Source organism: Meriones unguiculatus, chromosome 19 (genome assembly GCF_030254825.1).
Source record: "Meriones unguiculatus strain TT.TT164.6M chromosome 19, Bangor_MerUng_6.1, whole genome shotgun sequence".
In the NCBI taxonomy this organism is placed as follows: Eukaryota; Metazoa; Chordata; class Mammalia; order Rodentia; family Muridae; genus Meriones; species Meriones unguiculatus.
The window spans coordinates 46,769,763-46,794,484 of NC_083366.1; the positions used below are offsets into that span (position 1 = coordinate 46,769,763).

A 24,722-nucleotide genomic window follows, 5' to 3' on the forward strand; every position below is an offset into this window, starting at 1 on the left:
GACTTCAGGTTTCGGTCACCTGGTTGAAGTCCTTGGCTATGCTTGGAAAATCCAGCCTCGGGTCCTGTTCTTATCTGAGTCTTGCCCTGCATTAAAATCTCGGCCCACATTCCACTGCCATTGTTAAACCATTAAATATTTATTTAATCATGTCAGTACCAGGTACTTGCTGTGCGGTGAAGTGAAGTCAATGTCCCCATCCTAGAAGAGTCTCTGCACCCACAGAGGAGAGGCCCGCACACGGAAACAGGCAGTGTGCATTACAGAGTGTGTAGCTGGCACCTCAGGGGAGCAGGGAGGGAAGGGCCCAGGACACATTTGATGCCTATAAGATTTACTGTGTACAAACAAGACACTGGCTGAAAGTCACTTTACATGGTGACCTTGCTGGGTTTCTGGACTTGATTTCAAACTCCGGTTTTTCCGTGGTTTCAGATTTTGTCCCTCTTTCCAGGGGATTTTGGATGTCTGTTGTTCATAACAGTAGATGCCAGTATTGCCAATTATTAAAGTTCCATACAGAGAATAGTATTTTAATTTTGTGATTCTTGGTCCCAGGGATTGAAACCAGGGCCTTGAAATCTCTAGGGCACGTCTTTACCACAGAGATGGTCCCAGCCCATGAAACTTGTTTTTAAAGGGGTCAAGAGGCTGACCTTCTGGAAGAAGTGACCTCATCCTCACACTGCTATTAACTGCGGCCTCCAGACTGTGACCCGGGCTTGTTCTAGCTCACCTCAGCTCAGTACGGGAGTGAACACCCATCAGGACCAGCATCAGCTGAGAGAGAGCCTTCCCATCCCAAGTTCCCCTCCTCTCCATCCTTCTTCTCATTCCCACCTTCCTTCTTCTTCGGCTTCAGTCCTTTCTGCAAAATTAAAGCTCTTCCCAGCTAATACTCCTGTCATTGTTGGATGTCCAAAATGACCGGGTTACAGGAGGAAACTAATCTAGGTAGACCACAGACCACAAGTGTCAAGTTTCTGTTGTGTTCTAAGGGTTTCCAGAGTCGTGGGAGCCAGTGACTCAAGCCTGGATAATGTGATGCTGATCCTAAAGTTCACTGTGGGTGAGTCAGGATGCACTTCCTGCGTGCCACCTGGACTAACAGAGTCCTCCTCAGAACTTGTTAACAATGGCCCATCTAAGCCGAGTGTGGGGGCTCACATCTGTAATTTTAGCACTTAGAGGCGAAGGCAGGAGGGTTCCCGAGACTTCCAAGACCATGTGGTCTATAGAACGAATCCAAGGGAAGACACTGAAGGGTTTAAAGTATAAAGAGATGGTCATATTATCAGTGACACAGGCTATCATTGCTGAAAGAGGCAAGGATGCAGGGTGGAGCAAGGGCCCCGAGGATGGAGGAAAGTTTAGAGAAATCCTTAAGGGGGTATGTTAGTTACTTTTCTCATCTCTGTGACTAAATGCCTGAAAAGAAGCAACATATGATAGGAAGGACATGTTTTGGCCCCTAATGTGAAGGTATGATCCATCGTGGCGGGAAAAGCACGGTGATAGGAAAGCCTCAGGGGAAGTATTGGGTCCATCAAGGCAGAGAAGGCAGATGGCAGGAGAGGCTCTGTGGAGGCTCTGTGTTGCTTCTTCACATCCACAGGGATTGGAAAAGCAGAGAGAGACGCAAAGAAGGGATGCCAGATCTTCAGCATCCCATTTTCTCTAGTGAAACCTCACCCCATCAAGACTTCAAACCAGGTCACCTGCTGAGGACCAAGCATTCAGTCATAGGAGCCTGTAGGTAGATATTACACATTTAAATCAAAACAGGGGAGCTGGAGAAAGACATCAGTTCAGTGGGCATAGAATCAACTCACGGGAAATTACGTTTTTAGTTGTTTACTCTGTGTGTGTGGGCACAGACATGTCTGTGGAGACCAGGCCACAGCCTCCAGTGTCAGTGTCATTCTCAGGGTCATCATCTACCTCCTTTGAGACAGGGCCTTCCACAAGCCTAGAGCTCACCAAATCGGCAAGGCCAGCTGACCCACCCACCTGGGCATCCTCCTGTCTCTGCATCACCAAGACGGCACTTATAAATGTGCTACCACTTCAAGAATTTTGACATGGGTGCTGGAAATCAAATGATTGTAAGGATGTGCTTTACTGACTGAGCCGTTTCCTCTGGCCATCCAACTTGTAGAGGGCGAATCACACCTTTGTATCTCTTTCAGCAGCTCCTTCCAGGAGCAACTTGGAAGAGATGAAGTTCTCAGAGAAGGCTTTTGCAAAGTTAAGCACAGGTGTTGAAGGATGCCAACAAGTAGGCAAATGCTGTAACAGTGTAAAGGGAGATACGGATGGTGGAGGAGGATTAGGTGCAGAGCAAGTTTGAGATGGGGGCTGAGAGTCTTGAATAGAGGATTTCTGGGCTTCCATGTAAGGCAGAGTATAGATATAGGGGTCAGGGTAAAAAAAAAAAATCAAGTATTCTGCACAAGCCAGAGGTACCGGGATGCTGATGGACTGCCCTCACAGTTGAAGCTGCTCACGTGTATTTGCGGCTTTGAGATGGAGAAGATCTCTGGACTGTGGAAGGTTTTTGGCAGCAGAAAGAAAGATCAAAGGAGGATATGGTCTACTGTGCCAGCCCTTCCTGCATGCATTATCTCATTGAATGCTAGCAGTGGGAGGAATCTGCAAGGAGAGCCTTTGCTGAGTGCCAGAAGAAAAATGATCCCAGGCGGGGTGCGTGCGTGTGTGTGTGTGTGTGTGTTTGTGGTTCTGGAAAAGCACTGACCCCTTTCTCTCGACAGACTTTGCAATTTTAGTTAGATGGGAGCAAAGTGGGGTTAGCAGTGGGTGGGAGGAGGCTGGTGGGAAGATGAGTCACAGAGGCGGAAGTCAGGAGGGTGGTGGTGAAAGTTGAGAAGCGGCGTCTGAGGTTAGGGTAATGGCATGGGTCTTGGGAGGTGCAGGTGTCTCCCCGAAACCCCAGAATCCAGTGACCTACCTGTGAGGTGGCAGTCTTTCTTAGAGCAGTGTATGACTGTGGTGGAAAGTCCCTTTGTGCCTCTGAAGAGATGACAGAAGGTAGACTTTGGGAGCAGCTAGAGAACATCACAGGGCTGTGTTAGGGCCACATAGGTATAAGCTTTATGTATATATTCCATACCGTTGGAGACACACACACACACACACACACACACACACACACACACTTCAGAGGCATTCCCCATATTTCAAATCAAGGAACACACTCCCAGGATTTGTCTATAGTTCCTCAGGAAGAAAGGGGAGGGGCAGGGTTTGAACCCAGCGCTGTGGCTAACGGCGGCTCTGAGTCTGAAGGCTCTGTGTCCTCACCATGCGGTGTCCCATGCCACACTGAACCATCTTATCGTGACAACGGATGGTTGATAACCTGGCCCTCCAGTGTCTTCAGAGCCTCCTGCCTTTGCGCACACACTTCCTCCTCTGACAACGTTATTCCTAGTGTGTGTAGCATGTGCCTTCCTGTCCACCCTCCGACCTGGTCCTCCCTAACCCCTAAGGCCTGGGAGAGCTCCCCCCCCATGGTTCTTTTTTGTGACTGTTGTGATTATTGTATTTTAAAATTTGTGCGCATTAACTGAGGACTGTTCAGCTGGACACAGCATCTTAGGGTTTGAAAAAAAAAAAAAGGTTAAGTTTGAATGAGAATATAGTCTCCTGACGAGACAAAGGAATAAAACAGAGGTCATCACCCTGTATAAATTGCTGCATTCATGCATTTATACATTTGGATTTCTAAAATGAAAATTATATGAGCGTGGTGTCACACGCCTTTTAATCTCAGCGCTTGGAAGGCAGAGACGCAGGCAGTGGGTCTCTGTGAATTCAGGGCCAGCCTGGTTTACCTAGCGAGTTCCAGGATAGCCAGGGCTAGGTAGAAAGACGCCGCCTTCATCTCAAACAAACAAATAAATGAACAAAAAACTCCAAACCAAAACAACAACTACAGAAATTATAATTTAGTCCCTGGTTTACACTTTATTGGGATTCACAACAAACGGGTAATACTGCTGCTGCTGATTTTTTTTTTTTTGGTAATTTACATAAAACAGCAGCAATAAAGCACCAAGCATCATTTCCCTTGAAAGTTCCAACTTACAAAATAAAGTCAGTATTTTGTTTCCTGTGCTGGGGATTGAACCCAGGGATGAGCCATGTCTCTGTCCTACCACCCTTTTGGCTCTTCAGACACCCTCTTTATTAGTGTGCCACTTCCCTCATGCCTTGGGCATGTGTCTGTCATTCAGTGTTTTCTGCCCTGTCCAACACAGAAAGGCTTATTTTAAAAGTTATGCATCGAGTGCCCCAGGTGCTCAATGGCCAAGTACATCTTGGCCTAGAGTGAGGTGCAGAAACCAATGTGGTCTGTGTCTTCCGGGAGGACCTGGAGCTGCTTGTTAAACTGTGATCTTGGCGTGTCAGCGTTCAGTGTGTGTGCACGCCACTTCTTAGACCTTGAGGTCTCAGAACTGCTGGGTACCCCCCCCAGCACTAGAAGGAATGCTATAGGAGAAGGGCCAGAATATTCTGGAAAGGAGCTGTTTTCAGCACAGGCACTGAGACTGCAGAGAGAGGCGCCTTTCTTTCTTTCTTTCTTTCTTTCTTTCTTTCTTTCTTTCTTTCTTTCTTTCTTTCTTTCTTTCTTTCTTTCTTCTGTGGGTTGCTTGCCATCACAGAGCAGAATGCCAGAAAACTGAATTTAAAGACCCCATTGTCTATTATTATTACTAGGAATCTGAGCTGTACAGAGGAGGTGGCTCTATTAGCAGAATGGCCAAGGGAAGCAGAAACAAGAGACAAAAGCAGACCCATTATGTCAGAGTTACTTTCAGAGCTAGTGAGATAGCTCAGCAGGTAAAGGTACTTGCCACCATGCCTGACTGTCTGAACTCTCTCTCTCTCTCTCTTTCTCTCTCTCTCTCATGCACATGCACACACACTACACAAATAAAAAAAAAACAAATAGTAAACTCAGAATTACTTTATGAACAAAATTAAAGACTGGATGCCAGGTGCAATGGCACACACCTGTAATCCCAGCAAGTGGGAGGCAGAGGCAGGTGGATCTCTGAGTTGGAGGCCAGCCTGGTCTACAAAGCAAGTTCAGGACACTCAAGGCTACACAGAGAAACCATGTCTCGAAAAACAAACAGGCTGGACTTTATTGCCAGTAGCTTAGACTTCCTGGGTTGGGAGGTCTGGTTCTTTTCGACAAGAGGTCTCATGTAACACAGGGTGGTTGCTAGGAATCAAACCCAGGGCTTCATGCATGCCAGGCAAGTATTTTGTCGACAATCCCTGGGGATCTATACAGCATTGCTTGCTGTAAGCATTCCTTTAAAAGACAAGCAAACAAGCCAGCAGCCGCTGGTCCACCTTGAGGTTGATACTTGTGTGTGTGGCTTCTCACACCAGTGTCCCTCCTTGTTTAGAAGATGCTGGGTCTAAGAGCAGGATATGAGTCTCAGCAAAGGCCTCCAGGACATTTTAAAATTAACATCAGCAAGAGTGAGTGTTAGGCACCTTTTGTACACTTACTACAAAGTAGGAGCTAAATATATGTTTGTTGAATTGTGATGGAATTTTATTTACATTCTTGGTCTGGAATGAATGACTAAATGAGATACATTTGGAAAGCAGGGCTTTTTTAAAATTTTTATTTTATTATTTATTTTTTATTTTTGCTAAGGGAATTGGTCTGTGTATTATTTAGAGCCCGAATTTCATGATGATTAGATCTTTTTTTGGTTTCTGGCTCCATTACTGATAATTTAACCATGCTTAATTATAACATACTGCATTCCTGTTTTTATTGTGTGGAGTTGAAGTACCATATCTGAATATTACTGTTGATTTCTGTGCTGTTTCTGGAAAAGTTGTCACTGATTGGTATGTATGAAGTGTAAGCAATGCTTTTCTTTTTCTGTTTAAAGTCAAGTCACATATAAAAAATTCCCCCAAGTATTCTGTAACATGGCCCTTGGACTCTATAAGAAAAATTGCAGGGAAAGATTATACTCGAAGAGATAGAATCTGGAAATAGCTTTGGTGGTGGCAACTTGTACAAATTCAGGGTCATTCAGAAAAGTGGTTCTGTATTTTGGAGATCTATTTAAGCTGGTTAGGGCTTTGAGTAGATAAGGTATAAGGAAAAACTTTCGTCAGTCTAATGACAACTTCTAGAAATTTTGCTGGGAGCACAAGACTAAAAATGTGTTTCATTAAAAGACTGCCATCCCCCAGCCTGAACTTCAGCTACCCCGACCCGACTGAACTCATAAACCTATTTCTAATGTGCATTTTAGTTCTCAAAAAAAAAAAAAGTGAGCTTGGTGAATCATTGCCCAACTTCCTTGTAACAGCTCTGTTTGTAGCGTTACTAAAGTTTTCAGCAGTTCATCTTCTATGTGTTTTGTGATCCTATCTGACTTAGGTTTGGATTTGAAAGACCACGGTAGCATTCACACAGCTTCAAATGCTCAATTCAGATTTCTGGGCCAAGCTGCTGGGGACCTCCCACCACTGTTACCTTCGTCTTCCATCGTCGGGTTTAGTTGCCAAGACAATGTAGAGCTCTGAGGTTGGGCTGGTCCAGTTTGGAAAAAGAACAAAAGGACAAGTGATGCGATACCTTCGATGCCTTCGCTTCCAGCTTGTTCTAAACTCTCGTTTTCCAGCAGGGGTAAAGGTTAAAAGTGCTCTTGGGTTTTTTTGTTTGTTTGTTTGTTTTGTTTTTTGTTTTGTTTGTTTTTTTTTTGTTGTTTTGTTTTTCTTCTTCTCTGGTTAGCCCTTCTTGATCATTTTGCAGTTCCAACCTGTGGCCGATGTCTCAGTGGGATGACTTAGCCGAGACGCTCAGAGAGGGGCTGCAAAGAGGAACCCACCACTTCCAGGTCCCTTGTCCCAGTCAAAACTTCTTTGTTCCTAGGACTTTATCATTAATTTTCTTTTCTTTCTTTTTTTTTTTTTTTGTGGTAGATGGGTTTTGAAAATTTACCTTTTCAGTCAGGCATGGTTATTTATGAGTATTATCATAGCAACTCTAGAGGCTGAGGCTGGAGGATCGCTATGAGTTTGATGCCAGCCTGGGTTACATAGTTGAGTTCCGAAAGGCTGGCCTTGGTATAGAGTGAGATAGTGTCTGGGAAAAAAATAGCAAAAAAAAAAAAAAAAAAAAAAAAATTAGTTTTTAGACTGGTAGCATATACGCTTGGTATCAGACATACGGGCAGACAGCAACGGGTGGTTAATGAAGACCAGGCTCTCTGCTGGCCCATTTTCTAGACGGCCCTTCCTCCCTCCATCTCCTTTCCGAGGTGGTCTGTGTATACGTACACCCGAGATCTTTTTGTGTTTCTGCCCACGTGGCAGCCTATAGTTCTTCAGCTTGCTTTCCCCTCTCTACTTCCACTAAACGCTCCTCCTCCACTTACTCTGATTTCTTACTCTTTCATATCAGCACTCGGAGCTTTGAAGGTACCTGACCTCCTTTCTGTTTTTTTCTATTCTTTCCGGAATAGCCATGGCCTTTCTGCACACACTGACCTGCTGCTGTTTGGGGGTGAGAGGCCTGGGGCAGGGTCTCTGATCACCTGGCGCAGGAATACGGAGTCCCAGATGGTCCTTCGTGTGAAAGCTGTGAGAGAACAGACTGGTTTTTACTGTTCCCCTCAGACAGACAAGAGAAGTGGGACCTGGATTCTAACATCCCTGTGTATGAGAGGGGAAATGGCTTGGCCTGTAGCTAAACTACTGACCACGGCACTGGCGTGGAAGTCTTGATTATCTACATCCATGGAAATGATACTCTTTACGATTATTATTTGATGACGTGAATCATTCTCTGAGGCACTATAGTTCCAGGTGGATGGATGGAGTAGAAGGAGAAGAATCTTTGTTTCAAAACAAACAAACCAACAAACCAGTCAAAATCTGTTGACTATATTGTTGTCAGATAGAGGACACATCAGATATTAAACTGATAAGAACACGTGCTACTCTTGATTTGAGCCAAAAGCCGAGAACATTTAGAAACTAGCTTCTTACAGGCCCACTCAGCTGTGTGATTTCAGTATCTTTGATGTTGAGGTTGGGTTGGCTTTAGGTTGGAAAGGAGGATCTTGTAAGAGTCAGGACCACAAACTAAAAACCTTCATTTTCGTTTCTACTTTTCAGTGGACTTGGCTTAAAGGTCATAGCCATAATATTTTTACAGTGTTATTCCTTCTCCAAATGAAAGGGGCTAATTGTGGTGTGTGTTGGCCAGAGTGGATTGGCTTTTGTGATTCTAGAATCCTCTCCCTATTAGAATAAAGGGAGAGTGTGCGAGGAATTTCCATTATACTCCGGGGAAGAGTTCATGCAGAGAACAGCTAGCTGTTCTCTCTTGCCTGTCAGGGGTGAGATTTTTAACCTCTCTCTCCATGTGAAAGGAGCACTGGCCTTGTCTTCCAACAATAGTTGTCAACTTACCTATAGGTTATTTAACAAAAGGGAAGCTAACCGATATGGGTAAATTGTGTAAGGGAAATAAAATTTAATTTTTTTTTCTCAATTTTTTTTTTCTTATTGTGTGGAGCATGGGGGTAGTGGACTTCCAAAGGTTGTAGAAGCCAATGTTACCTGCTCTTCCTTCTGCCTTGTAAACGCTTTGCAGTCTTTCTTTAAATTTTGACAGAGCCTCATGCATACTAAGCTGGCCTCAAACTCCCTATGTATGGAGAAGATAGCCTTGACCTTCTGATTTCCCTGTTTCCACCTCTGTGGTTCCAAGATTACAGGCAAGCAACACCACGCTTGCCTTATGTGGTGCTGGGGCTCAAAATCAGAGCCTTTTCTGTGGTAGGCAGGCAGTCTTCCAACCAACCAAGCTACATGTCTAATCTGTATTTTCAGTTTTATGCTTACTTTTCCACTTTACAGAACTTAATTTTCTGTATTTCTCATGTAAGTAAACATTTAGAGTGTCTTTGGAGATGGCTTTGTCTGACTGCCGGCTTTTGTTGTCTTAGTTTATAAGATAATGAGGTTGTAAATGAAAAACAGCCATTTCATCAAGATACAAGGTGGGGCTCTGACTCATGCTAGTGAATAATGAATTATGATTGTGTGTCTTAGTTAGCTGAAATTGCAGAGAAAATTTGAAGGGAACCAGTGGGTTATAAAGCAATTTAGAAATAACTCACTCATGGCTTTATCAGAGTTGTAAAGCCACATTTTGTGTACTTGGCAACCTTCAAACCCCCTTGGAGTAATGTGTGTCTAGGTTTGGTTCCGTATGGTAGTTTCTAGAAAAATGGGAGGTATTAGAAAGGAGCAAGGAAAATGGCTCTAAGAAAACCAGGCTGGCCAAACTGAAGGAAGTGAAGGACGAAGACAGCTTCACGAAGAAGAGTGCAAAGCTACATGATCATGGAATAGCTATCGTAAGAAAGACCTCAGGAAGGCCAGGATCAGGGGGACCTCAGCGTGCTATTTAGGAAAGTGGGTAGGGTGGGGTATCAGTGGGGGAGGTTGGGGTTTCAGTAGGGCAGGGTGAGGTATCGGTAGGGCAGGGTGGGGTATTAGTGAGGCTCATTTCCTGAAGAGGACCTTGAACATGGAGGGCAGCTTCTTTGTTGTGCTAGCTTTTGAGGAACTCTCTTCGGCTCCCGAGAAAGTTCTGTCATCATTACTATCTTTAATAAAAACTAAGAGCCACCAAAATAACTATTAAATAACCCAAGTTTTTTATTTTTACTAATTTCTCTACTAATGCCCTTTCTGTGCTCATATTCTATTCCTCATAATTCACATACTTTGTATATTTTAATGTACTCATAAAGTTGCCCAACACAATCTAATTCTAGAACATTCCATCCCTTCTAAAAAGAAGCCCCATCTCATCAGCAGTTTCCTCATCCTAGGACATCCTGCCTCTGCCTTTCCTGTCCCGCTAGCCTAGGCAACACTGCTCTTCACAACCACACAACTTTGTCAGTTGTGGACACTGCCTTTAAAAGACTTCCACTGTGCGTGGTTCTTTGTGGCTGGCCCCTGCACACTGAGGGTCTCTGGTGATTTTTGGCTGAGTCTTTATGCTATGTTTGAATCTGGGAACTTCTTAGAAGTCTCTCACTTAAACAGCCTTTCCTACCTGTGAAGTTACCGTCATCCTCAGGGGACTCCTTACACTGCTGTCTCTGCCCAGAACCAAGGCCTGTAAATGCAGTGTGTGGGTGTTGGTTGTCTTCTTCTACCGTGGGAGTCCTGGGGATGGAAACTAGGTCATCAGACTTGGTGGCAAGTGTCTTTACCCACTGAGCCATCTCATGGGCTCCAAGAATTCTTTTTTTTTTCTTTTTACTAGATCAGATGTGCATGAAAATGACCAACCTGTCATTATACACCCATGCTTAGCTTAAAAGAAATACAGAAAGTTACAAAGAAGAACATAGATATTTGAAGATTCAAAGGTTAATGTGTGCCTGCACACACACACACACACACACACACACACACACACACACACACAGTTCTTTGCTTTGTCAGCTGAACAGTCTATAAGAATTAAACTCCACCAGCTGTTGGGTGTTCCTAAGCCTGGATCATGGTTTCTAATGCCATTCTTTATCACAAGGAACTAGAGCCCTTGGAGAAATACTTCTAGGGCTCAACTGTGAAATCTAGAATATGAGCCTAGATCCCCCCCCTTTTCCTTTTTGTAGTTGCAGAAAGATTAGAAGTACCCAAAAGCAAAACCAACCAATCAACCAACCAAGTAAATAAGTCATACACGACAGTCATCTGTCAGATGGTTGCAGGAGCCAGTTGAAATTTTTTTCCAGGGAGAGTCCTGGAACAAAGTGAGCAAGCAAGAAAGAAATATAAGGACATGGGAGGATATACTAAAGAAGTATATAAGATGGGCTTACTCAGAGATGATAGACAGTCCACAGTGTAAAGTAGGAAGTAAACGCTCTGTACATTCACACCAGGAAGTGCGCCGGCCTAGGTAAACGATAGCCTAGATAAGTAAGTGGAGGGAAGCTGAGAAGCAAGGTTCCCTGAGGAGACACAGAACACCGTGCGTTTTACACAGACCATCTAGAACATTCTGTAGAATACTCGTTAGTTTATAAGCTACCCCCTCCCTCCCATTACAGTTCTGGAGAGTGCGGTGTGGGGTCAGGCTGGGGCTAGTAACCTTACCGTGGAGGAGCCAGGTAGGCATCGTCTTAGCCAGGGCTCACACTCGGAATGGTGGCTGTGCCCACAGCCGGTCACCCTGAGCGTGTACAAGTGGCACTTAGCGCTCTGACCTTTTTTGCAGAAACCCCTAACCCTGAAACCCTGTGTGATTATGAAGGAAGTGCCTGACAGTGACTAAGTTTGAGTTTTCTTTTTTGAGAGAGAGTCTTGTATAGCTCAGGCTGACCTCAGGCTGATGCAGCGGGGGGCTGTTTTCGGCTGCAGATCCTCCCGTCTCCACCTGCTAAGCGCTGGGATTACAGGGGTGCACAGTCACGCCCGGATGAGAGATTCTACAAAGATATTCCAAAGCCTTCAGGGGCAAACAGTAACATAGTCTATATTTCAAAGTGGGAGGGGTTTTTGACGTGGTAACAAGGATGATGTGAGGTGACAGACATGAGCAAAGTGAGCTGTGTAGCTGGGCTGTGTAGTACGCATGTGTTAAACTTAACCCATGGGGTGCTGTGTAATGTGCATGTAATAAACTTAGCACGTGGCTGGTGGATAGCATACACGTAATAACGCACCGGGCAGTATGTACTGTGTTAAAGTTAATATGCAGGGCGGTGTGTAGTGTATGTGCAATAAACTTAACACACAGGTGGAGAAAATTGTCACAGTCACCCAAACCGAGGAAAATCTGAGATACTGTTGAGGAGCCTAAAATGACAAGAAACTACAGTGTGCTGTTCTGGAATCCTAAGCAGAGCCAGGAAAACTAGGAATCTGAATAAAGTATAAATTTTAGTTATTAATGCAAAAGGCTCATGTTACAACAATCTAAGGAGCTTAAAGGGATTTCTCTCTTTTTTGTTCTTTTTGTAAAAGTTGGTGTTTTTTTCCTTAAATAATCTACCTACCTACCTACCTACCTATCTATCTATCTATCTATCTATCTACCATATACCAATCTATCTTTTTATCATCTATCTATAATCTCTTATGCCTGTTATTTATTATTTGTCTGTCCATCTCCCTTCCTCTTTACTTATTTTTGGTTTTATTTTTCAATTGTAGAATGGGGCAACTTTAAGTATCCCAATGATTTGGCAAAAGGATTTTGATGATTTGGGCAGAGCCCTTTAATCTTGCAGAAACAAAACCAAAAACATGGACGGGTCACTTTAGCCACTAGTCTTGTCAGGCAGGACCCACAAGAGTGTGTTTGTCTGCTTGCCTTTACTGCCGAGACTTTCAACATATAAAACAAGTTTGTTACGGATCTTGCCTTCGGAAGAGTCAGGTTCTCTGGCCATGTTGCTTTGGGGGTGTAGAGTCATAGTATATGTTAGTGTTTATTTTAAAATGATGCCACGCACACAAGGGGTATTATGTAACAGAGATTTATTGGGTGGAGGTGGAGAAATAAAGAGGAAAAGGAGAGAGAGAGAGAGAGAGAGAGAGAGAGAGAGAGAGAGATGGTGGAAGACCCCCAGGAAAGCAAGGTGAAGAGAGCAAGAGAGTGAGAGAGGAAGGTAAGAGAGAGGCCAAGTGGCTGGTTGGTCCTTTTATAGCTTGTGCATGAGCAGCTGAACCGTGACGGCAACACACCTGGTGGGTGACACATGATGACATCATAGGTTACTAGGCAACTCAGAAGCAGGCTGACTATACACTAACAGTACATCATACTGGGTGTGTGGCAGAGGAGTTTCTGCTTCATGGTGGCCTGAAGCAAAGTCAGGCAGGAAGGGCCCGGGGTCTCCATATCCCCTTCAACGGTGTAATCCTCAATGACCTAACTTCCTTCCTCTGGGCCCCACCTCTAAAGACTCAACCATCTTCCCATAATGCCACAGGCCATGGACCAGGTCTTTAACATATGGGTCCTTGGGACACATTTAAGATGAAAACTGTTGAAGATAAAATACTAGGAAGAGAGCTAATTAATTAGCATCAGGTGTGTGTGTGTGTGTGTGTGTGTGTGTGTGTGTGTGTGTGTGTAAGAATGGAGGAATTCAGTTGTTGAGACCTTGCCTGGGTGACTTCATTTTTTGATTTTTAACCTGTCCTGTTTGGATTCAGTGCAGGAGCTAATCTAGAACAGTGATCCCTGTAATTTTATCTAATTGTAACAAAGTGTCAAAACGGTCCATTGACTGTGGTGAGTACAATCAGCTGGTGGAAGGTGTTGAGAGGGTGAGTGTGGGAACCCGACCACTGGGATACATTTCTTGTTATTCTGAGACTCTTGCATGCAGCCTACACTGATGCCTTGTAACTGTAACCTAGGATTCTTAGTTTTATTCCACTGATGAACATCATATTTACCATATTGGTGGAAATGGAATTAGGACCAGTATTTTGGGGAGGGGGACATTCCCTTTCTCCTCTGCTCTCCTTTCCCTCCTTCCCCTTCCTGCTTTCTTCTCTTCCCTTTTATTTCCTTCCTTCCTTCTTCCTCCCATCCACCTCTATTTCTCTTCCCCTTCTCCCTTTCCTGTTTTTCCTTGTGCTGGGGATCAAGCTCAGGGCACACAGTGGGCAATGCTATTTAACTGAGCTATATTTCTAGCCTCTGTGGGATTTTCCAGCAAAAGATTGCATCGGCATGTAATTGTGCTTAGTTTTACTTTCGTCTTACAGTTGACTTTATTAAAATCTTTGCATACAGCTTAAGTCATTTCTGTGATGATGAAAGGACTTTAGCTCATCTTACATTTTTAGGCTCCTGATTGGGTAAGCTTCAGGAATGAACGGTTGTTAAATAAGAAAAATACTTCTCTTTCCCTAACCCTTAACAACAGAGACCCACCCAGACAACCCTTCATGTATTTGCTGTAGCTCACAAGCTTCTCCGTAAGTTTTGACCTTGGAAATGATCTTAGAATGTTGTCCCCACCCCTTGTCCATTCAGTCTTTCCTTATTACAGAGCCCTTTAAATGCATGTCGTTGAAACCACAGGAGTCTGGTGCCGTAATCTATGGGTAAGGAACTCAGGTATTTGCCTTGAGATCATTACAACCTTCTTATTCATGAGGAGCATTGGGCCAGCCAGGTGACTTTGGCAAGTGTCCCAGCCATTGCAGGATAGCGTTGCCAAGATGGCTAAGAATTTCCTGACAGCCATTGACACTGTTTCTTGCGTGACACTGACTTGTTGCTAGTGTTTGAGAGAGGTGAGAGGTCCGAGCGTTCTGATCGTCTTGAGCTCCCTTCTGGGCAGACCCACACATGAGCAACTAACTTGTGCCCCTGGGGTGCAGGGATCTGCAGACCTGGCTGTAAGTCTTTAACAAATGCTACGTGCAGAATCCTGGATTTGAGTGTCACTTTCTTTGGTGTCCTGAGACCTTCTGCGAATTCCCTTGGAGTGCAGGTGCCTGTAGAGATCAGAGGCGTCAGGTTCTCCTTGGGCTGGAGTTACAGGTAGCCAGGAGCTACTGATAAGCATGCAGGAACCAAACTCAGATCCTATGCAAGGGTGGTGTGCTCTTCACTGCTGAGCCACCTCTCAGCTTCTGGCAGAGGTTTCGTTCCATGGGGACTCATTTTTTTAATCAAGAGGTTTTGAGTGGCAAGCTGGAAGAATGAAAGCAGACAAAGCTTCAGAGCCAGGCTGTGTGATGAACTTTCGGGCTTCCTGTTGAGGTCTGCCTGTGACCTCACCTTGCTTAGTGATGGCACTTATAAGAAGAATTGGTTTGTGGAGACTTCATTTTAGGGCCTAGAGCTGATATTTATTAGTGCAAGCCAGTTAAACTTTCAGGGCCTGATCTCTCATCTGAGCATATGATACGTACACGAAGGACTGGCTGTAAACTCAGATGGTGCGGCTGACTCTTGGGTAAGCTTTAGCTTAGGAAACTGTTTAGTCAGCACGTATTATCTGCCCCGTGGTTTTGAAACTCAGAGAAAAGGTCTTTCTTGTTAGAACACTTAGGCAAAGAGTTATCTTTCAAGAGTTACCTTAGGGTTATTTTGGTGCTTCTGGGGTCAGAACCCAGGGCTTTGTGCATGCTGGGTTCGACCACTGAGCTTCTCCTATGACCCTAGGTACTTGCTTTTCAGGGATCCTTTACACCATCTCAGATTCCAGCCTGTCCTTGGAGCTTCCTTAATGAGTGTCTGGGATGCAGGGGCAGGGAGACAGTGAGAGAGGTGTTTGGATGTTTCTAGAGGAAAAAGAAAACTCAACTTAGGGTTAATTTCTGGATAAAGGGACTTACAGTCCTTTAAAAATGGGAAAAAAAATGGGGCAGGAGAAAAATAGGCAAAGGTATGTGAATGACAGATTGGATGGGGAAAAAAAGGTTTTGATTGTTCTGATACTGGAGAATGGAATTCTGATCAGAATTCAAGGAAGTTTGATGTATGCAGGAAGTGTCAAAACTTCTCAAAGGAATGGCTCTTTTTATTAGATAAAGACTGTTTCTTAGCTCTGCGATGCTGGGCGGTTAGTATACTGGGTTCATAGTACTCACCACCCCAGTGTCTGTAGAAATTCTGAAATCACTTATTTCCTGAAATAGACAGTGAGCTATTGAGTCACCATATTTTCTTTCCCTCCAGCCACCTGGATACATACAAAGGTGTAATTTCTGTCTCTTCTAATGAAATAAGACTAATTTTTGTCTTTTTAGTTAGGGTCTGGCTGTGTAGACCACACTAGCCTTGAATGCTTAGCTTGGATTGACCTTGATCTCCAAGTTTTTTTTTTTGTTTTTGTTTTTTTGGTTTTTGTTTTTGGCCTTAGCCTACCAGTTTCTGGGACTACAGGTATGGACCACCGTGCCCGGATCTGGAAATACATTTACTTTCTGAAAAGGTCTGGGCTGAGGCATCTTATTCATTTCATTACATAGGAGCACATCGCCTTCAGCTTCTGGTCGTATTGCTAACAGAGGTGTGAGTAAGACTTTCAAATTGGGGCCTTCCTATATTACCATATTATCTCTTTTAAGCTGCAGAGTATCTTTATGTGGTAACACATAACATTCCTCCAGAAAAGCCCCATTGTGTTGGCTCCATGGCTGACTAGCAGTATAGCTAAATTCTGACCCGGGCCCTGTGACTTTCAACCCTCCGCTCTCATCTGCTTGTTGATTTTTATGCTCCAAAGCAGGATGACTTGGGAATATTTGGGTAGGTGAGGGAACACACCAAATCACTCCACAGCTTAGTAACTCCCTGGTTTGGTTTGTGCCGTGACCGGGGAACTTGCTCTGCGTCATTATCCCTTGCAGGTGACACAGTAGCTGGGCAGGTGGGTCACAGTGTTTGGACTGTGTAAGTTAAGTCATGTTGCTCTGTAGGTTAGTCTTGGTATTTTTTAGGAAGGACCCTAGCACGCTGAGATGCTGCTGAAGGACAGTGAACAGGAAAGCACTCGACCTTGAACCTGTATCTTCGAGCGGGTATCATCAGAGCAGAGGAAAGACAGCACCCCAGAGGCCAGAGCAAGGAAATGGGTGTTACAGTCCCACGGGAGGAAGGGGAAAGTTAAAATTTTCTGAAAAGAGAATTGTTGAGGTCAGTGGAGAAGGGAGTTTGGTGAGGATAGTTAATTATTTCTGAGTTATGAGAGGATGCGGTGCCAGGAAACGACCATAGGTGTCGGTGACTGATCACAGGGAAACCTGACGGCCTCAAAGAAGAGAGATGGAGATGGCAGGGAGGGGAAGAGAGTTTTGTTCAATGTTCTTAAAGACAGAAAGGGATTGGTGATACTGGAAGACAAATGTGAGGAAACTACAAAACCTGAGACAGTATAGGAGACAAATTGAAGTTAATGTGACAAAGGATGGATATGGAGCTTCATGGACAGAACACAGTGTGGGAGGTTGGTGGTGAATTAAAGTCACTTCCACGTGCACACTGGAAGAACACTGAAGTGCCTTTTTAATTCTTTAATCTGTGTTTATATGTTCCTTAAGAAAGAACCAAATAGGAGGCGGATGCAGTGAATCACGCCATTAGTCCCAGTACTTGGGAGGCAGAAGCAGGCGGATCTCTGTGTGTTCAGGGCCAGCCTGGTCTACAGAGCGTGTTCCAGGATAGCCAGGGCTACCTCCAGAGAAACCCTGTCTTGAAAACAAAACAAAACAAACAAAACCAAATAGATAGAAGTAATCAGGGTGGGTTGGGGCGCAAAGCCGGAAGGAGCTCAGGTCCCTCAGGGGACTGAGCCTTTCTGCAGTCTAAAGTCCAGCCTGCAATGCTGGACAATCACCACGATGGTCACCCGGGGCCTTCTCACATCACTGTCTGCTTCTCATCTTTCCAGAATCTTAGGAGCTGCCTGGGGAGCATTGAGGGGCTGTAAGAGGAAGCAGGATTTTCCAGGACACAAAGTCTGAGCTTTGTACAAAGGGATATTTGAGCTTTTACCCGAGTAGGGGTTTGTCCCAAATTTTTACTCACTTGGATATTTCCTGCCTCCCATCGTAATTAGGCAGTTTACTGTTTCCAAGGCTGAACCAGCCTCTGTGTTGTCGGTCTGTGTTTGGTTTTCTTTACTGTTCTCAGCCTGCCATTTCATCTGTGCTCACCCTTAAATCCTCCTCTAGATACTGTTTCGTTCCTAGGCTTACCTGTCCATCCATGCAGCGTGCAACCTCCTTCCTCCATTCCCTTTCCTTTTCTTCCAGTTCTCATTTCTTCCCTTCTCTCTTTTCGATTCGACAGTGTTTCATGTAGCCCAGGCTGACTCCAGACTTGCTATGTAGCTAAGGCTGGCCTTCATTTTCTGACCTTCCTGCCTTCCTGCCTCAAGTGCTGGAGCACAGATGCTTGTTACTGTACTTGGTTCAGTACGTCAGTCTCTACTGTAGGTAGAAAACCCATGGGTGGTATCCTTTTTATACTTCTTTCACCAATGAGTCTGGTGACTCAGTATTCTATATTAGGACCACTTCCCCATTCACTGCTGAAAGCAGAGATTACTGACTTTTTATTGTTTGTGTAATTTTTAAAAATATTTAAACATTTAAAAACTATTGTGTGTATGTGCCACGCGTGGGTTGTGTGGGGTATGTGTGGGTTGTCTTCGGAGATCTGGGAGATCTGGGAGAGGGCATTGGGTTCTCCGGAGCTGGAGTCACTCGTGGATGGTAGCTGCCCCATGTAGGTGCTGGGACCTGAATGCTGTTCTGTAAAAGCGTGGAGAAGCCTTCATCCCCCTCCCCCCTCCCAGTCACCTCTCCAGCTCTGCAAATTGTTTCCAGTTTGTAAAACTAGAACTTGGAACTTTTCAGGGGGATATGGGAAGGAGTATGTGAATGCTTTGGAAGCCTAGCATTCCTGCTGAGTGACCACACCTCATTCAGTGTGCTGTGGTTGGGCCATTTAGGTGTGTGTGTGTGTGTGGTGTGTGTATGTGTGTGACATGTTTTATTTGTTTTGATTAGGAAATTTAAAAATTACCACGACTGTAATCTCAGTCCTTTTTTTACTTTATAGTTGGAGAAGACCCAAGCTCATCATAATTTGATACCTTGCCCAAGAACAGCCAGCTAGCTGGTGCAGAACTGTTTTTTTTCTTTTTTGGACACAAAAGTCATATTCTTTCCAATTTTGCATGCTTTTCTATTTTGTTCATCTCTTCAGAAGCAGTAAAATGGGGCTACATTGAGGAGGCTAGGCTCGGGGTGGTGGTGCAAACTTTTAAACTCAGTACTGGGGAAGCAGAGGCAGGAGGATCTCTGTGAGTTTGAGGCTAGCTTGGTCTACATATGAGTCAAATAAGTAAGTAAGTTAGTTAGTTAGTAAGTAAGTAAAAAAATAAATAAATTTTAAAAAGGAAAATAAAAGAGAAGGCTAAGCAACCAAATTAGGTTCCTGCAAATGGAGTTGCCGACTGGTGTTAACCTTCCAGGCATCTTAGGAATTCTCTGTGGTGTTCTTGGGAAGACTATTTTACTATCTGAATGAATGAGTTTTGGGAGTCAAAGCTGGTTTAGAGGAATAAACATGCGAAGCTATTTTTATCCTAAAGACTTTTAAATTTGTCATAAACATTTCCAGCCAGGTGGTAAGTAGTTTATAACTGTGTTTACAAGCTTTAGCTTTTGCCCAAAGCTGAACAGGTCACCATGCCAACAGCTTCTGCTTTGCTCTTTGGAAGGTGGAGAGTGGAGCTGTTAAGGGAACTAGAACCGATCATCATGATTGATCCCAGGTGCTGCGATGTGGTTTTTCTCTCTGAATTGCCGGTTCGTTTATTTCGTTTCAGGAGTCTATGTTTACTTTCTCGTGCAGAAGTCCTAAATCCCACAGCAGGACACAGTTTTCACCCTTCTACATTGTGACCCAAACACGTGCCATGTCTTGAACGGTTCCCCCATGGGCTCTGCTCGGAAGTGATGGAATTTCAGCCTGGGCCTTTGGACCCTCCTGATTCGGTCTCCCAGCCAGCCAGGTCTCAAGTCATGCGCTTTAAGCCAGTGGCCTCCCAGTCTACCTAGGACTACCCTTGGCCACTCCCTGTTTCTCAAGCCCTCATCTTTGACTGTAGGAAGGGTGAGGAAACTGAGGCTGTGTGGGTCTTGCTGGGACCCAGAGAGCAGAGGCAGAAGACCCAGGCAGTGGGCTTGCCAGAGGCATCCTTGGTGGTAACGTGGATAGCACACAGTAGAGGAAGCTATCCTCTCTGTCTGGGCACAGCGCCTGCAAGCAAGCCTGTGCCAGCAGCGAGTTTGAGTTCGTTTCGTTTCTCCCTAATCGCATACTGATCTGAAGCTTTCAGTCAGAAGTAATTGGAATTGTATCAGAACTGGTGAGGCTTTGAGCATGCAGCCAGGGCATAAGTTTAACCCTTCATCTTTTGAAAGGAGGTGACAGTTACCTCGTGGGTTCAGGTGATGGAATGGGGGGGGGAGGAGAAAGTCCTTGGATCCTAAAGAATAAAATTAATGTGTTAAGAAAGATTTACTTATTTTTTAATTGTTTGTATATTTTTTACTTATTTTTACTTATTTTTTTTAATTGTTTGTATATGGGCCCGAATGTATGTATGCGCACAGCATGCCTGCAGGTGTCTGTGGAGGTCAGAAGAGCCACCTGCCACCTATGTGGGTGGTGTTTAACTGATTGATGCTTTGTTGTTGTTTTTGAGATAGTCTCTCATAGCCCTGGCTGGCCAGGAACTTTCTTGGTAGACCACGTTGGCCTCGAATTCAGCAGAGATTACCTGCCTCTCCCTCCCGGTACTGTGATTAAAGGCATGTCCCACCATACTGGCTCAGCAGCAAATACTCTTAATCATTGAGCCATCCTGCCAGCCCTCAGGGGTGAAATCAATTTGCATTGCCATGCATGCTATGACTTGTATTATTGAGAGTCAGTGCTATGCGTCTGAATATTCTTATAGCTGATTATCTGCCCATCCCTCCATCTATCCATCTTGGTTTATTTTAAAGAGTTGGCTCCTATGATGTGGAGGTGTGGATAGTCCAAAATTTTACAGCCAGACTGGCAGGCTGGAGATCCGGGGAAGAGCTGCATCTCAAGTTCAAACGAGGACCGCTTGCTGGTCGAAACTTCTCTTGTACATGGGTGAGGCCCACCCCCTTTAGAAAAGTTTTTTCCTTTATTTTGAATAGAGTAATTTCAGTAATGCAGACTGTTTCAGCCCATCCATTTAAATGCTAATCTCATACAAAATATGCCTTCAAAAGAACATCCAAATAACACTTGAGTGATACCTGAGTACCTTGGTTTAGACAAATTGGAGTATAAAATAAGCCACCACATTTACAAAGAAGAACAAAACGTGTTCCCCACTTACAGAGAACTCAGATCTGGCTGGCATGCAGACACATGTGCATATATGCACACACACACACACACACACACACACAGAGAGAGAGAGAAAGAAAGAGAGAGAGAGAGAGAGAGAGAGAGAGAGAGAGAGAGAGAGAAATAATTAATTTAAATATACAGTATAGGCAGTATAGAGGTAGGACAAGTGGACATTCAGCCTAGCAGCTGTTGCCTGGGGAGCAAGGAGGCAGCAGGATGGTGAGATGATGGCAGACTTTTCCTCCTTAGGAGATGGGGAGGTCCTCAAAAGGCTTCAAGCCCGGAAGAGAAGGGGTGGGTTAGTGTGCTCTGTAGTCCCTTTGGCAGACAATGGTGTGGGAATGCACAGACTGACAACCATGAAAGCTGGAGAGACGATAGATACGGAGGGGGAGTCATCCTTCAAGGCTTAACCCTTAGCCTTTGCTGGAACTAGAGCTCTGCTGAGTGTTGGTTCATTGCCTGTCTCTTGAATACTTGCTGCCCCGGGTGGACTTCCTGCAAAGTCACGTTGATCTCTGTCCACTGATCATCACATGACATCACCTCAGATAGGACCATCCTCTCCTTCACCTTGTCCTCTAACCCCAGATGGTACTTGGCTCCAGTTCATCTCTGGCACACTGAGGTGTCTTCACATTGTCAGTTCTTTTTTTTTTTTTTTTTTTCTTTTAGTACCAGGTGTTGTATAACCATTTCCTTAGAGGAAATGAAACACTCCTCCCTGGAGGAAGGAGGGAAGGCTCACAGAATTGGGAATCTAACGACTCATTGCAAGGCTCAGGAGACTCAGAAAGTTACAGGATTTGTTAGGCCACTCCTCAAGGTAAAGCAGTAAACAGTTGCTGGAGAGAAGAGTCCCTAGTGGACCTGCTGCAGGATGGGCAGCGAGCACCAGGGATGGAGCCTTAAAAAGTTGCCATCTATGGTAGTGTGAGTCACCAGGCATGGCAGCAAGTCAGCTTTATCCACTGAGCCATATCTCTCACTTTTTAAATTTTGATCCAGGGACACACTAAGTGTTTGTTCTTGGGTGTTTTCCTAAATGTATGTCTGTATGCCATGTGTGTAGAGTACCTGCAGAGGCCAGAAGAGGACATTGGTTCTCCTAGGACTGGAGTCATAGACAGTGTCTGCTGTCATGTGGGTACTGGGAGTTGAACCTGTGTCCTCTGGAAGAGCAGCCAGTTCTCTTAACCGCTGTGCTATCTCTACAGCCCTCCACATTCCAGCAAAGCTAACAAAGAGGTGTCAGTATGGACCCAGAGATTAAGCAGGTGCTTCTGCATCCTTGGCTGAGCTGATCTGTTTTAATTGCAGGTAATGCCACTGGACGAGTGCTTTGAGGAGTGTGTGTGTGTGTGTGTGTGTGTGTGTGTGTGTGTGAAATAGGAGGGTGACAAAGGTCTGTTGGCTGGAAGCAGGAGAGAGGGTCAGAGGGTGAGTCCTTGGCACACTGGTCTTCCCAGAGGAAGAAAGAATGTCTTCATATTAATCTTTCCCCTCCCTCAGGCAAGGTGACTGAAGACAGCGAGAATGGTTAGAAGGTCACTTTCCAGTGTTCTAGAAATGGAATACACCTGATAATACATAGACATAGGTAGAAAGATTGACAGCCTGCTTGATTTTGCTGGTGGTGTGAATACTGAGTCTTCTCTGGAATGAAAGTAATGAAACCACATGACCAGTGCAGTAGTATTAAGAAAGGGCTGCTTACTGGAAGGAATTTCATGTCCCTATAAAAAAGAAGTGGAAGGACCTCCTGCCAAGTATAGGAGGCACCGTCTAGAAGACACTGAGTCTACTGCAACTTGACCGTGGACTTTCCAGGCTCTAGAACTGTTTCTGTTGTTTATAACTGACCCAGCTCAAAATGAGTTGTTGTACTAGTACAGAAGACAAAGATAGTGTCACATACTTTCCATAAAATTATTTCTACTTCTATTTAATTATCATCACCATCCTCCTCCTCCTCCTCCTCCTTATTATTATTTTTAGGCAAAGTTTCTTTGTATCTCTGGCAGTCCTGGAACTTGTTGCCTAGACAAGGCTAGCCTCAAACTTATAGGGTTTGCCTGTCTCTGTCTCTGCTGGGATTAAGAGCATGTGTCACTATGCTCCATTTATACTTATGTATAAATTTTTATAAACTTTTATATTCTGTATAAACTTTTATAGCTAAGGAATTTGAGCAGTGTGTCTTGAGTCACTGGCTGTCCATGTAGGTGAACAGGGACTTAATCCCAAGTGCTTCTGACTGTCTAGCCTGACTGTGATACCATGCTGCCTGTGTAAATGATGTGCGCTCTTTTAAGTTCACTGCAGATGTGAGGAAGTCATCTGAAAAGTTAGACCGTTAGCTCATTAGTCCATTTGACAACTTTCCTTAGTGCTTGCTGTTGGAAACACAGTGTCTTAATTACTTTTCTGTTGCTCTAATAAGACACCATGACCAAGGCAATTTATTAGAAGATGGCTTTATTAGGAGCCTACAGTTTCAGAGGGTTAGTCTATGGGTATCATGGCAAGGAACATGGCAGCAGGCAGGCAGGCATGGTGGTCCTGGGGCAGTAGCAGAGAACTGATATCCCAGCCCATATGCAGGCAGAGAAAGAGAGAGAGAGAGAGAGAGAGAGAGAGAGAGAGAGAGAGAGAGCTGTATATGTTGGCTTTTGAAATCTCAAAGCCTAGCCTCTTCTCAAGGCTTCTTCAAGCCTCCACCTCCTAATCCTTCTCAAACAGTTCCACCAAATATTCAAATATTCAAATATTCAAATGCTCAAATATTCAAATATATGAGCGCATGGGGGCCATTCTCATTAAACTGCAACACAGAGTCTTCATTTTAAGCAATTCTTTCTTTATCATTACATCTCCATGCAGACATGAACTGTAGACATCGCATGGGTTGGACCTCATGTGGGGGGCACTGAGGATGTCTTCTATTAGTGGCCAGTAGTATTCACTGTATCCGTATTTCCAAAGGTGGTACTCTAGCTCCTGCCATTTGTAACATGTACAATACATGCTGAGCCCAGAACTGGCCTCTGTGGCATCCTGACTTAATTCAATAGATCTATGGCTACTGTTTTGTTTTTTGTTTTTTGGTTTTTTTTTTTTTTTTTTTTTAGTTCAGATCCTATTTCTGTTGCTGGAGTTTCTAATGCTGGAAAGAGAAATCATGACCATGGCAACTCTTATGAAGGAAAACATTTACCTGGGGCTGGCTTACATTTTCAGAGGATTAGTCCTTTATCGTCACAGAGGGAAATATAATGGCTTGCAGGCAGACAAGGAGCCAAGAGTTCTGCATCTTCATCTGTAGGCAGCAAAAGGAGCCTGCGTGCCACACTGGCCATAACTTGAGCATATGAAACCTCAAAGCCTGCCCCATAGTGACATACTTCCTCCAACAAGGCCACAGCTCCTCATAGTGCCACTCTCTATGGGCCAAGCTTTCAAACACATGAGTCTGTGTGGGGGTCATACCTATTCAAACCACCACAGATCCCCAACATGCATCTATAAAACTGAGCACAGTGGTACGTCTCTGTAATCCCAGCACTGGGTAGTGCAGAGACAGGCTGATCCCTGCAGTTTGCTGGCCAGCCAGCCTAGCTGAACTGATGAACTTGAGGTTCAGCGAGAGCGTTTCTCATCACTGGCATATCTATTTTAATTACATGTCTCATTAAAGTCAGTTTGGGCAACATCCAACTACTTTCTGGTTGGCTCATTC

The 24,722-nt window shown here is 44.5% G+C and overlaps 1 protein-coding gene and 1 pseudogene across 1 annotated transcript in view; one reads left to right on the top strand and one right to left on the bottom strand.

Moving 5' to 3' along the window:
* Nucleotides 1-24,722, top strand: part of Mboat1 (membrane bound O-acyltransferase domain containing 1) — a 104,004-nt gene that overhangs the window by 4,010 nt on the left and 75,272 nt on the right. The gene's annotated exons all lie outside the window — the stretch shown is intronic.
* Nucleotides 7,836-8,038, bottom strand: LOC132649368 (U2 spliceosomal RNA; annotated as a pseudogene).